The 13,850-nt window shown below is 36.8% G+C and overlaps 1 long non-coding RNA gene across 1 annotated transcript; it reads right to left on the bottom strand.

Annotated features, from left to right (window-relative positions):
• Positions 1 to 288: 288 nt before the first annotated feature.
• On the bottom strand, positions 289 to 2,499 carry LOC144306573 (uncharacterized). Its single transcript, XR_013373648.1, has 2 exons — positions 2,140 to 2,499; positions 289 to 1,088 (listed from the first exon to the last, which is right to left on the bottom strand). It is a non-coding gene; the product is annotated as an uncharacterized LOC144306573 (long non-coding RNA).
• Between the last annotated feature and the right edge of the window lie 11,351 nt (positions 2,500 to 13,850).

The raw sequence follows: 13,850 nt of genomic DNA, 5'->3' as shown, positions 1-13,850 counted from the left end.
TGCTTTCTCTGCCCAGGGGCTTCGGTCTTGACCATGACTTGCTTTGGTCAATGGAGTGTGAACAGTTTTTCTGGGAACACAGGCTGTAAATATGCCTGTGTGGTTTCACTCGGCTTTACTACTCCTGCTATGCATCATGATACAAATGTGCCCAAGGATGCTCACAGTGACTACATGTGGAAAAGTCCACAACCTGATCTGAAGTAGAGCTCTCCTGTTCAACTCATAGACCAGTCCACAGAGAACATAAATAAACAAACAAAAACATGTTGCTCGTTAGAAACCATGAGATTTGGAGATTTGTTTATTATGTAATTTTTTTTACAGGAAAGAACACGGACTCATAAAAAATCTTGTCCTGAACAGATATTCTTTATTCTTTCCATTTCTTTAAGGGTGAGGCTAGGTGTCATGTCAGAGAACAGCAAAAGTTAGTTCTATCGAAGGCTGTGGCACAGCTTAGGTATTCCACTCAATCAGAAGTTCAGGATTCTCCTGGACTACACTCCTTAGTAGCAGTTCAGTTATCAGATGATATTAACACCATGTTTAAAAGTATAAGTTTTGAATCAGTCTTCCTTGAAAGGAACCTTAATTCTGCTACTTCCTAGTCAAGTAAATGTGGGCAAGATACTTGTCTTGATTTGCCTTTCTGTTTGAATTTGCATATAGCAAGAGAAGTTTCTTTCTAATAAGGATTATGATAATGAAGATATACTGTTCGGTACAGTTTTGTCAAATAGTAAATTGTCTAAAAACTGGGCATCACCACACGATCATGACTTTTCTACTCCCACCTCCAGTAAGATTTTCAGGATGTTTCATCCAACTTTCTTCTTCCGTCCATTATATTTCTGTGATATTTTTGTGCCACTGTGGCTTTTTAGTATTCCTGGGATGGTGGTACCCTAAGGAGTGCCTGGATTCCTACTCTTGAATTTTGGCTGACCTGCAGAGACCTAAACATCCTTAACAACTTGAACTTATTTTTTAATAGACAATGCTAATACCAGGTAAAAGCTGGGTAGACTCTTGAGAAGACCATACTCTCTGAGATTAACTTCAGCTTCTTGTTGCTTTAGAAACCTCTGCAAAGAAGAAAAGAAGTGGTTGTAGCTTTCTCTAATGGAAATTTTTTCCCTGGCAAATACACTCTTTGATTGCATAGCAGCATTTAATTCACAAAATGTCAGGGAGAAATACTGCTAGCTCATTTGGCCCTCCACAAGGAACTGTTTTGTCTAAGATCGGGTATCTTAGTCATCAAGGCTTTTTATTAATGTATATTTCTAGGCAGCCGCATGTAGCAACCACGTGGCAAGGTTATGTTTCAGAAACGTGGCTGTCTTATAATAAAGATGTTTCCTTCATGAGGTAATGTTCCTGAATTATATGCTGGGTAATCCATGATCCACTAAATCCATGAGGTAATGGGTCTAAAATATGTGCCATAAACCACAGAATTTTTTTTGATGGGAAAACTGGACATGGATTATTCTATTTCCCCGAATATCAGAGTGGTCAGGATGACTAAAACTGACTCCCCCTCCCCACTTTTCCTCTTTTCTTTCACAAAGATAGACAAAGTAAAAACTCCCCATTATCTCAGAAGGAAAAGTGATTTATTAAAAAATCTTCCTGCAAAGAAAGAAGGAACCACAATCTGACAGTTTGAGATGTAGGAAAGTATGTTGTGACAAATCCCCCTCCCCAACCGGCACACATTTAAGCCATTAATATGAGTTTTTATCTGTTAATTAAGTTACAGAAATGAGGATAAATCTTCACTTTGAAAGAAAAGGCATTAGTATAAAATCAGGACCAATGATTTCAAAATGAACGTATCTTTCCTTAGAAAGAGTCACCATACCCCTTGCCAGTGACTCTCCCTTCTGGAGGCACAAAACTGAAGCTACTTTAAACGCAAATATATAAACATGTATGCACATATACTTCAAGAATCTTAGTAACCAACTGGCTTAAACCCTTCATTTTGTAGATAATGAGACAAAGAGCTAACATTTTTAAATGCCATCTGTGGTGGTTTTAAAATACATCCATAATTTTTTTATAAGCTCCCCTCAAAAGATAGAATCTAATTATTCTGTCCTTGAGAGTAAGACAGACTTAGAGACTTACCTCTAAAGAAGAGGCTGCAGCCAAAATAACAGCACATGACTTGAAGACGAGGTCATAAGCGACATTGCAGCTTCCTCCTAGCTTGCTCTTGGATTGCTTACTCTGGAGGAAGCCAACTGCCATGTGTCCATGTCTGTGGAAAGTCAGTGAAGTGCGGCAGGCAGGATTCTGTGGTCCTCAAGCTTCCCACACCCTGGTTTACGCATCCTGTATAATCCCCTCCCCTTGAATATGGACAGGACATAGGAATGGGATTTTAGATTACTCTCAGGACCATTATGGTTCTACAGAAAAGATGATAGATATTCATTCCCATGATTATGTTATTTAAGACTGCCATAGCAGACTGGAGAGATTTTTTTGAGGAAGTAAGTTGTCATGCTCTGGCAGGGGGGGTAGGGTGAGGGTGGGGTGGTGGTGGCATGTGACTTTGAGGAAATAAGCTGCTATGTTATGAGAGGGCCATGTGTGTAGGACCTGAGGATAGCCCTCAGGAGCTGGGAGAGATGGCTGGCCAACAAGACGGCTTGGCCAGCAAGAAGATACCGACCTCATTCTTATAGCCACAAGGAGCTGGATTTATGTGAGCATGGAATGGGACTCTGAGCTTGAGATACAGCCTAGCCAACATGTCAATTTCAGCCTCAGGAAGGAACCCAAAAAGAAGACCCCATTTAACTTGTACCCTGCCTTTTTACTCATGGAAACTGTGAAATAGTAAATTTGTGTTGGTTTAAGCCATTACATTGGAAGCAATTTGTTACAAAGTGGTAGAAAATTTATACAGAAGTAAACTGAGGTCTCCTGCCAGTAACTGGCACCGTGTGAACCAACCATCCTGGAAGAGCATCCTCTAACGCTCTCAAGCACTCAGAAGACTGCAGTTCTGGCTGACATCTTAACTGGAACTGCATGAGAGGCCCAAAGCTAGGGCCACCCAGCTAAACCGTTTATGGATCATGTTTTTATTAATGTTTTTTAAAGATATTTTAGGATGTTTTGAAGTCTCCCTAGCCTGATGGGGAGAGGCTATCTCTCAGGGCTAGCTAATTCCCACGGATAACAAACAACTCATCTGCCATCACAAACACGTTGCACCTGCAACTGACCAATCCTGAATCCACACTACTTACTACCTCCTTTGTGTAATTCTCACACACCAAACCAATATTTCTCCTGCCTTGAATCAACCTAGGGCCAGGTACCAGACAACTAAAGACCACCCCTACAGCTCACAGCCCACTGATATTCTACTGGCCTATCCTAAGCTTTATCCCTTGTCCTGCTTTGTTTTTCCTGCAGAAAACACAGTAAAGGCTCTACTTTCTCCTTCCCCTTCTTTCTGCCTCCTGCCTGAATCTGTGCTTCTTCTCCATGCAGCCCTGCATGGTGCGGCAAGACCGCTTTCTCTTGGCATTAGCGTCTTCCTGTTGTCACTCCATCATCTCCATAAATTAAAATCCCCTGAGTATTTTTTCACGCTGCTGCTCCTTAATTTCTAATCCACAAAAACCATGTGAGATAATCAACATTTTCTTCTATTTTAATCTTCTGAGAATTAGGATAATTTGTTATGCAGCAATATATGACTAATACACCATCTTTGCCCCAGTTCATTCATTGGCAGGGCCAGAGAAATGAGCCCAGGTTCCTGATCCTCCTGGATGCAGGGTGAAGTAGCAGAATGGCACAGGCTCTGAATTCAGATTTCAGTTTAAATAAAAACTGCTGCCTGCTGTCTTCTTGAGTGTGGTCATGTTCCCTTAATATCACTGGAGCACTATTTCCCCATTAAAAAAAAAAGATTTAATAACTTATTTTAGAGAAGGCGGAGGGGCAGAGGGATAGAGAGTCCTAAGCCAACTCCTCACTGAGCTCAGAGCCCATGGGGATGATTGTGGTGGGGGTCTTGATCCCACCAGCCTGAGATTTTGACCTGAGTCAAAACCAAGAGTTGGATGGTTAATGGACTGTATCACCCAGGCACCCCTACTTGTTTTTAAAACTGGAATCATACCTAACTCATCAGTATTTTATGAGATTTTTGAGAACTGAGCAAGATAAAGCTTATAAAAGGGCTTTGCATAGCACTGAAGTTCAGTAAATATTAGTTCTTTTTTCTCTTCTAATCTCTCCATTGCCATTGAAATACCTACAGTTAATAATCAGTTGCTAATACAAAGAAATTTTGTCAGTCCTAAGATCCCTGCACAAATCTCCTTGTATAAGCAACTAACATTTGAAGATAATGGTGAAGGACTACAGCTGGAATAAGAGGAAGAAAAATAACAAGACATCAACCTGCATGTGAACAAAAAGACAAATCATCATCACCATCCTGAGAAGTTTTAGTATCCCGTTGAGTGTATTTCATAATCTTGGATTGCTGAAGTGAAAGGGGCCACATTGTTCAGATGGAGTTGGAACATTGTGCCAGATCATCACTGTTCTGAAAAAGAGGTGGGAGAGAGGAGAAACATTGTGATTTTTATTGCCTGTGCCTCCCCTGTCTATTGCTAAAACCCCCATCCCTGTCTTCCCATCTTTTCGGTGACCTACTTCTTCCTGAGAGATATCATGTAATAAAAAAAAAAACAGATCAATGCCAGTTAGCTTACTTATGTATCACCTTAGCTACTACATCATGTCAGCAAGATGTATCAAAGATGACTCACAAGGAGTTTACATCTAGTTGAGATAAAAGTTATAATATTTTTTAAAGATTTTATTTATTTATTCATGAGAGACACACAGAGAGAGGCAGAGACACAGGCAGAGGGAGAAGCAGGCTCCATGCAGGAAGCCCCATGTGGGACTTGATCCCAGGACCTCAGGATCACGCCCTGGGTTGAAGGCAGGCACTCAACCACTGAGCCCCAGGCATCCCAAAAGCTATAATATATAAAAGTAAAAATAAAAACCATGTGATAGACAACTAGATCTCAACAATGATCATAAAGTCCTAAATGGGTATTCTAGGTTGGTTATTTTGAAAGGAGATCATCTCCAAAATCATAATCAATTTTGATATTTATCTTTTCAATACTGTAAACAAAACTCCCTATACTCTAACCAAAATAAATTTTTCTCTCTTATGGTTTGTGCTATAAAAGAAATTTTTGTATAACCAAATACTGTGTGTGTGTGTGTGTGTGTGTGTGTGTGTGCTTTTTCTGTGTTTTCTAGAAGTTTCGTAGTTTTGAATTTGATGTTTAGGCCTATGATCCATTTTGACTAAGTTTTTAAAATTTGGTATAAAGTAAGTATGGCTATCCAATTGTTCTAAAGGTATCCATCCCTTCCCTATTGATTTTACTTGAGAAACATTGCCAAAAATCAAATGGTCACGTATGCATTTATTTTGAACTTACCTATGCTGTTTCAGTGACCTATATGTCAATACCAGATAGCCTTGCTTACAGTGGCTTTATCATTAGTTCTGAAATCAAGTAGTGCAAGTCATCAAATTTTGCTCTTCTTATTAAAAATTATCTTGGTTTTTCTATGTCCTTTATATGATTATGTAAGTGTAAGAAATGTCAATTAATTGATACAAAAGTTGTGTCAATGTTGATTGAATTTAAATATATATATATATTATATTATATATGTGTGTATATATATCACTGTGGGGAGAACTGATATATTAATAGCATAGAAACTTCCAATCCTTAAGTACAGTCTATGTCTTAATGATTTAAGTCTTTAATTTATCCCAGTAATATTTTATAATTATAAAACACAGATATTGCACATGGCTTTTTAAAGCTATTCTTATATTTTCGCAGTATAATGCTATTATAAATGTTCTTTTAAAATTTAATCTCCAAGTTTTCATTGCTAGTCTGTAGAATTGCATTTGAATTTTATAGATAGAACTTGTATCCTGTGACATAAACTTACTTATTGGATCTAGCAGATTATTTTAGTAAATGATAATGTTCTTTGATCAAAAAAATTTAGCTTAGTTTCTTCTTTAAAATCTGTATGCCTTTTATTTCATCTTCTCCTCTCTTGACACTTTCCAAGTCTTTGAGGTAAAACATACAGTTTATCAATTTTGAGAGTAATGTTAGCTATATAGATTTTTCATAGATACCCTTTGTCAGGTTAAGAAAACTCCTAGTATGGGTGTGGAATTTCATCAAAGGCTTTTTGCATATTTATTGAAATAACCATATGATTTTTACTTTTAGTCTCTTGGTATGGTGAAGTACTTGGTTGATTTTTCCAGTATTGAACAAACTTTTACTACAGAGATGAACTCCACTGGAAAACTTTATATAACCATTTTGTTTCTCTGATTATATTTCATTAAAAATCTTTTTCTTTTTTCCTGAGAGATATCTGTATATTTATTATAATATCCTTGTCTGATTTTATCAGAATAATGGCTTATTACATAATTTGAGAAGTGTCCTCTCTTCTCTTTCTCCTCATCCTCCATCTTCTTCCTCTTCTCCCTTTTCTTCAATATTTTATTTGGAAGTAATGTTTCTCCTTAAGTTTCTTGGTAGGAATTACCAATGAAGTCAACTGCACCTGGAATTTTTTTTTAATTGTATGAAGTATTTGTTTGTTTGGATTATCAATTACATTTCTTTAGTAGCTATAGAACTACTAAGGTTGTTTCTTTTTGGATTTAATTTAGTAGTCTGAGGGCACCTGAATGCCTCAGTGATTGAGCATCTGTCTTTGGCTCAGGTTGTGATCCTGGGGTCCTGGGATCAAGTTCTGCATCGGGTTCCCATAGCGAGCTTTGTTTCTCCCTCTGCCTATGTCTCTGCCTCTCTCTGTATCTCTGATGAATAAACAAATAAAATCTTAAAAAAATTAATAATCTGTTTCTTTTAAGGAATTTGCCCATTTTGTCTGAGTTACTGAATTTATTGTCATAAATTTGCTCATGAAATCCCCTTATGATCCCTTTAATGTCCATAGAATGTATAGTGATATCTTTCATTTATTTCTGATATTGGTGATATCTATCTTCTCTTTCTCCTGATCTATCTGACCAGAAGTTTGTCAGTTACATTGATCTTCAGAGAATTAATTTGCTTTCATTGATTTTTTTTTTCTGTTTTGGTTCAGAAAACAGAAGTTTTCTATTTGATTAATTTCTCATTTTATCTTAATTATTTGCTCCCTCCTGCTTGTTTGAGTTCAATTTGTTCATTTATTTCTAGCTTTAAGGTAGAATCTTAGATAATTAGCTTTAGACCATTATTTTCTATTCTATGGAAACATTTGATGAAATAAATTTCTCTCAAAATATTGCATTAACTTTATCCCATAAATGTCTATATGCTCTGTTTTTATCTTCATTTGGTCTAAATTCTTTCTTAATTACCTTTCTTTGACCATTGGATTACTTAAAGTGAATTATGTGATTGCCAAATATTGGATGATTTTCTACGTATGTTTTTCTATTGTTGATTTCTAATATAATTCCATTGTGATTAAAAAAACATATGTTTTGTGTTTGCATAACTTTCATCTTTTTAAATATACTTAAATTCATTTTATGGCCAAATATATGCTCTATCTTAGAGAATATTCCATATGCACTCGAAATGTATGCTCCCTTTTAATGAGTGTTAGTGTTTGAGTTTAGTTTTTGAGACAGCCACTCTTTCCCATCCTTATGCTGATTCAAACATTAAAAAGAAATAGATTGAAATGGGATATTTACGGGAAAAAAGATCCTATGAGTTTAAAATGAGGGCCAATGTATAATTTGTTGGAAAGACATTGTAAATTGTCATTGATAACATATAAATTTAGTTTTATTAGACACCATAATAGTTTTTGGTACCATAGTTAGTTATGATACATTTGGTTTAAAACACTGCAAATGTATTGTCTTACGGTTCTGTAGGTTAAAAGTCTAACCTGGGTCTTGACTGGGTGAAAATAAAAGTGTTAGCAGGGTTATGTTACTTTCTGGGGAATACTTTTCCTTACCAGCCATCAAGAAACCACTACATTCTTTGGTTTGTGGCTCTCTGTCTCCATCTTTAAGGCCAATAACATTGCATGTCTTTGACCATTTTTCCATAGTCACATGTAATTTTGACCACAGCTGGGAAAGAGTCTCTACTTTTACAGACCCATATGATTATACCAGGGCTATTTGGATAATTCAGGATAATCTCTCCACCTCAAGATTCTTAATTTCATCTGCAAGGTCTCCTTGCCAACATATTCACAGGTTCTATGGATTAGGAAGGAAACGTCTTTGGAGGAGCCATTCTTCTATCTATCACATCCTTTCTATGTACTTTTTTTTCACAATATATAGTATTTCTAAATGGTGCTTCTGCACTTGGTTCGTTGTCAAATCTGTACCTCTGTGCAGGAATGCAAAAGACAGTAAGGCAAACGACTTTCTTTGGATTGTAAATGTGATGCCAAAGCATGGAGTGTGACACCTTGGAATCAATCCTAGGTGCTTATGACATAAGGCTCTGTGTGGCCTGTGATCCAGAAGAGCAGTTCTGTCACAGACACACTGGGGAAATGCAGCTGGGTTACTGCAAAGCCTGCCCACACTTAGGCAACTAGAAGCTCCATCCTAATCAGCTCTGTTTGAGCCCCATCCCTGTAGCTGTCCTTACTTTGGACCCTCCTCTCACACAGGGTTCTGCAGTAAGGGAGGAAAATGACAAGTGACATGTCTGGAGAGTCACAGAGAAGGGAACTGGCACACTCTACGCTTCTAATCCTTCACAATGTACTTGTTCTGCTTTGGAATGCTTTCTCAATGTAGGAAGACTGGTTGAAAATCTGCTACAACTTTTTATTCTTTACACACCTCCATAATCTGCCAAGATTCACTAATTCATTTCCATGTGGGCCAAAACATTGTTTCCTAACTGAGATTTCATATTTTTCTTCTGAAGATGGAGTCGGTACAATGTTGTAATTCATGGAAAATACATTAATAGACTCCTAAATGAGCATTTTCGTGCAACCCAAATGGAGATCTTAGGCAACTAATTTATTCCCCATAGTTTCATCATATCATTTATGTATTTGGACTCACCTCCTTTCCTTATATTAAAATAATTAGAAGTGTTCATGAAAACTAGAAAGTGTCTGTTACAACAGAATCTGTTGTTTGCTGTGTACTAGAGCAAAGTATGTTTGCTGGGATATGCATAGCTTGGGAAATCTGTTCTTACTCCTAAGGGCAATTCTGGCTATGTGCAAATAGAAATACGAACCAATGGCTCACTGCCTCCTGTGGTCCTGTGTGTCCAAGGAATACCACTCCGACTGCCATCTGGTTTCTCAATTACAGCTCAACAGGACAACTGGTTTTCTGCCATTCTCTGATAAGGTAATTGGTTACATGCTTCTATCCATCAAAACTTGATTTGAGGGAGGTATAGTATTGCTGTTATTGCTGTTTTAATACATACGAGCCATTGTGTCTATAATTTTTGTTTCTCATGCCCACCTCATATCCCCTAACACATGTTTATAGACAAGTTTCTGAATTATCAAAAGCTTGTGCCCTTAATAAACACAGTTGTCTTCAGAATCAGATTGTGAAAGAAAACCAGATGGTCTAATAATCACAGTGTTGAAAGGACATTATCAGAATATAATATAAGTTGAATTCCTGTGGTTGATACCATAGATAATTAGAAGCTACATTTTTAAAAAGCTAACTAGTTGCCAATGGACCTTATTTTGTAAGCTTGTTCAAACACACACTGAGAAAGAAACAAGTTTGAGAACTATTTGCAAAAATTCAAAACTGTTATAATTAACACTAATGGAGAACCAACGTTTGATTTTCTATGCTCTTTACTAGAGTTTTAAGTATAAGCAATAGAAGGGATATAATATAATTTTATCTCCTTTTCTACCCTCATGTTTTTTGGGGGACATTGCCATCAGGTGAGAATAGAGGGAGGAAGATAAGTTGACAAATGTTCAGTCTATTTTAAACCAATCCATACAAATAAGATGATATGTATTTAAACATGTCTTTTCCTCTTTTCCCCCGTCTTTTTCTTAGAGAAAAAGAAAAGATCTCTAATCTATCTATCTCTCCTTCTATCTCTAGATCTATACCTAGATATAGATCTAATTTTATACTACCTAGGTATAGAGGGATAGATTAGGAATATATAGATAATCAGAGGTGATAGATAGATAGATAGATAGATAGATAGATAGATAGATAGATGATGGAATAAACACATGCACAAAAGCCCTACTTTTTCTTATAGAATTAATTCCTCTACATATGGGACATGTCTAGGTTAGAGTCATGTATGTATGCTTATGTGTGTTGGGTGTGTGTGTGTAGGGAAAAAAATAAAATTATATTTCTGTAGTTAAAAATATTTCTGAGTAACAAAATGAATTAAACACCTCAATCATAGAAAGAGAAGCAATTCCCTCATTATGGCTACTCATTGAAATTTGATGGGAGTCGATCAAACACAGAAATGTTTGCCATGATTTTAATTAATTTCAATGGCTAAGTAGTGTCTCTGCCTTGACAAAATACCATCAGAACTCAGGAGTCCAAAAGCACTGGTGTTTGTAAAATAGTTTTGAAAGATGGATCACATTGCTGAATATAGAAGCATACCTAAAAACAATTGCATGTGGCTGTGAATCAATAAGAAACAAGGACAAAATACGAACAATAAATTGGGGTGGATAAACTGCTGAGAGCCATCTCCAGAGGGCAATACAAATAAAACGGCAGAAAAGTTCCCTGAAAATTATGACAGAATCAGGGCAAAATGCAGATTTTATAAGATTCTTTGGTTAAAATAATTTAATGGAATGCATATGCACACACATAGGTAGAATGTGTCTGTAAGGCAATGAGACCTATTTAACTAATTTCATATACAAATGTGGTTCCATTCAGATGTTATAAATTGAAAACTGTCAATTTTCCTGTGGAAAGTTATGGCACCTATCTATAAACAGGCACTTTTTATATTGACTTGGCTATAAAGGATGTTGACTGGCTCTACTTCCTGGTTTCAAATGGAACAATTATGTATTTTCCAGTCAAGCTTAAAATAGGTCACACTGAAACTTTAATGAGATTTCTTCTCATGAGGAACTTCTTCCTAAAGACTTCAAGGCCACTTTTATGAGCAAAGAACAGGAACTATTCTTTAAACTCAAACATTCAGATTCATTTTCTTAATAAATCCAATTATCCAGATGTTCTTCGCCATGTGAGGCCAAATATCTGGATGCTACTATCTTTTTTTTTTTAATGCTTCACATAAAATAAGTAAACCTTTTCAGATGGTAGTGTGTGGATATACATCATAAGCCTTATATGGTTTTCTTCCCTCAAGTGAAGCTTTAGCACTTTTGAAGTTCAGTTCTTTTGCATGTTAGGACAGCCTTGGAAAGTTGACTTTTCCCTGAAGAGAATAGCATGACCTAGAGTTTGAGTGATTTGTTTCTGGTTAATGACAAGGACCCTTAGCAAATCGAACACAGGAAAGCCATGGTCAATCACCTATGATTATATTTAGGATGTCTGGAATTGAAGCAGTTTGAAAACTAATGCCTGCAAGCAAAGAATCAGATAATTTGGCAAATGAACAATATCCTCTAAATCATCTTCTAAAATAATCATGGTGTTTATCATATTTTAAATTTTCAGAAAAGTTTTTCCCATATTTTCTCTTTTTTAAAAAATATATTTAAAATTTATTTTAGGGAGAGAGAGAGTGTGCATGTGCATGCACACGAGGGAGAGTGTAGGGTGGGGCAAAGAGTGGGAGATTGAGAGAGAGAGAGAGAGAGAGAAATTGTAAGCAGACTCTGCACTGAGCGTGGAGCCAGATGCAGGGCTCAATCTCACAACCCTGAAATCAGGACATGAGCTGAAACGAAAAATGGGACCCTCCACCAACTGCCTTACCCCACATGCCACTCCACATTTGCTTTTTGATATCCATCCTCAAGTCAAAGTTCACCCTGAACTAAGCAGAAACTCCTCATAGTCTACTTTTTATTTTTAACTTTGTGGTGCAAAGGTAGGTGCCAAACTTTTAAGATTCCAGTCATTATTGTATATTTTTTACCTTTATTGATTTTATTGCTACAAGCCTTTCTGCCTATTTCTTAATTAAAGGCAAAGAAATTGTATGTAAAAGCTGTTGCATGATAGAATCATGAGGATTTATTTCAGCAAGGAGTCTTCACTGAATACCACTGGTCATCATTGTGGTATTTGCTTTTATTCAGTTTGGCCATTTTTTATTTATCCTTGCTCTGGATAAATATTGCATGTTTTAGAAGCAGGATGCAGTTATTATCGACAAGTTGATAACATTCCAACTCAGGGAGTTTTAGTAACCTAACAAAGGTTGGACCTCTCCATCGATACAGGAATCCTCATGAAAGGATACATAGCAGTCTGCAGATACATCTGTGAAGGGAGACAGAGAATTCTTTCATTTTTAAGTAGGAAATTGGTTAACAATTAAAAGTGCTAGCAAGTTTGGCCAAAGCTTTCAATCACATCAGTCATATATGGTCTGGAAATTAGTTCAAGTCTATGGACTATTTCCTGATACACTTAAGATCCCATTAGTAACCCCAAGCATCAGTGCAATTAGACCAGAATCAATATTGCTGTAAAGCATGGGGAATACACATTATTGCTCGCTTCATGGTTTAAATCCATCATTTATTCACTGTGTGGCCTTGTTCAAGCTAATACCCCTCACTGCGATTTAGTTTCCTCATCTGTAAAATGGGTAACATAATGCATATTTTACTAAAAGGGCTATCTTCAGTGCTTTAGTCATTAGGATCCTACAGGCTGTTTTTAACATGGCAAGAACATAGCAGCTATAAAAACTGAAGTTATCTCATCTAATACCATTCAAGATTTTTCAATGACTCCCTATTACTTTTGGAGTGAAAGCTAAAGTCCTTAAGATGGCCCAAAAGACTATATAATCTGTCCTCATTCCTGGTCTCTTATCTCTTTATCTTCATTTTCTACAGCCTCTCATGGCTCCAGCTATTCAAGACACATGGTTCTCTTTGACTCTTCATAAACATAGTTATGCTTCTATCTCAGGACTTTTGCACTGTCTCCTCCCCTGCACAGACTAATCTTCCTCTAAACAACCACATAGTTCACTTCTTCAACTCTTGGCTCTGCTGTCACCTGCCCAGTGTGGCTCCATTTAAAATTACAAACTCACTGTTAACCTTTTTGTTTCTCTTTATCCTTTTCTGTTTGTGTCTGTGATACCTGATACTCTCTTTACCATGCTACATAATTAATTTGTAGTGTTCAGAATTTGCTTCATTTCCCCCCGCTAGAATGTTGAATCATGGACGTAGATTTTGTTGTTGTTGTTGGCTTTGTTCATTAATTCATCCCTCACGCCTAAAACAGTGGTTGGCATAAAGAAGGTACTCAAAAAATATTTGACTAATGAATAAATGGTAGTGAGTTTTTGTGTTATGATTTGGCCTAATTTACCTTCTTATGACTTGGTTCACTGCCACCTCCTCTATCATTCTATTCCAGGCTGTAGCATATGGCAGGTTAATCATTCTTCCCAAGGAGGTACAGCCTGGTCAAGAGCACAGGCAGCCTCCAGCTACCTTGGAACACGATAATTCCCCATTTCTCTGCATTTGCAAAATAGCTGCACAGCAGTATGCCTTGAGTGAGCATCCAAGAGGCTCCA

The sequence above is a fragment of the Canis aureus genome, chromosome 37 (genome assembly GCF_053574225.1).
Source record: "Canis aureus isolate CA01 chromosome 37, VMU_Caureus_v.1.0, whole genome shotgun sequence".
NCBI lineage: Eukaryota > Metazoa > Chordata > Mammalia > Carnivora > Canidae > Canis > Canis aureus.
This window is presented reverse-complemented; position numbering and strand designations above follow the sequence as displayed.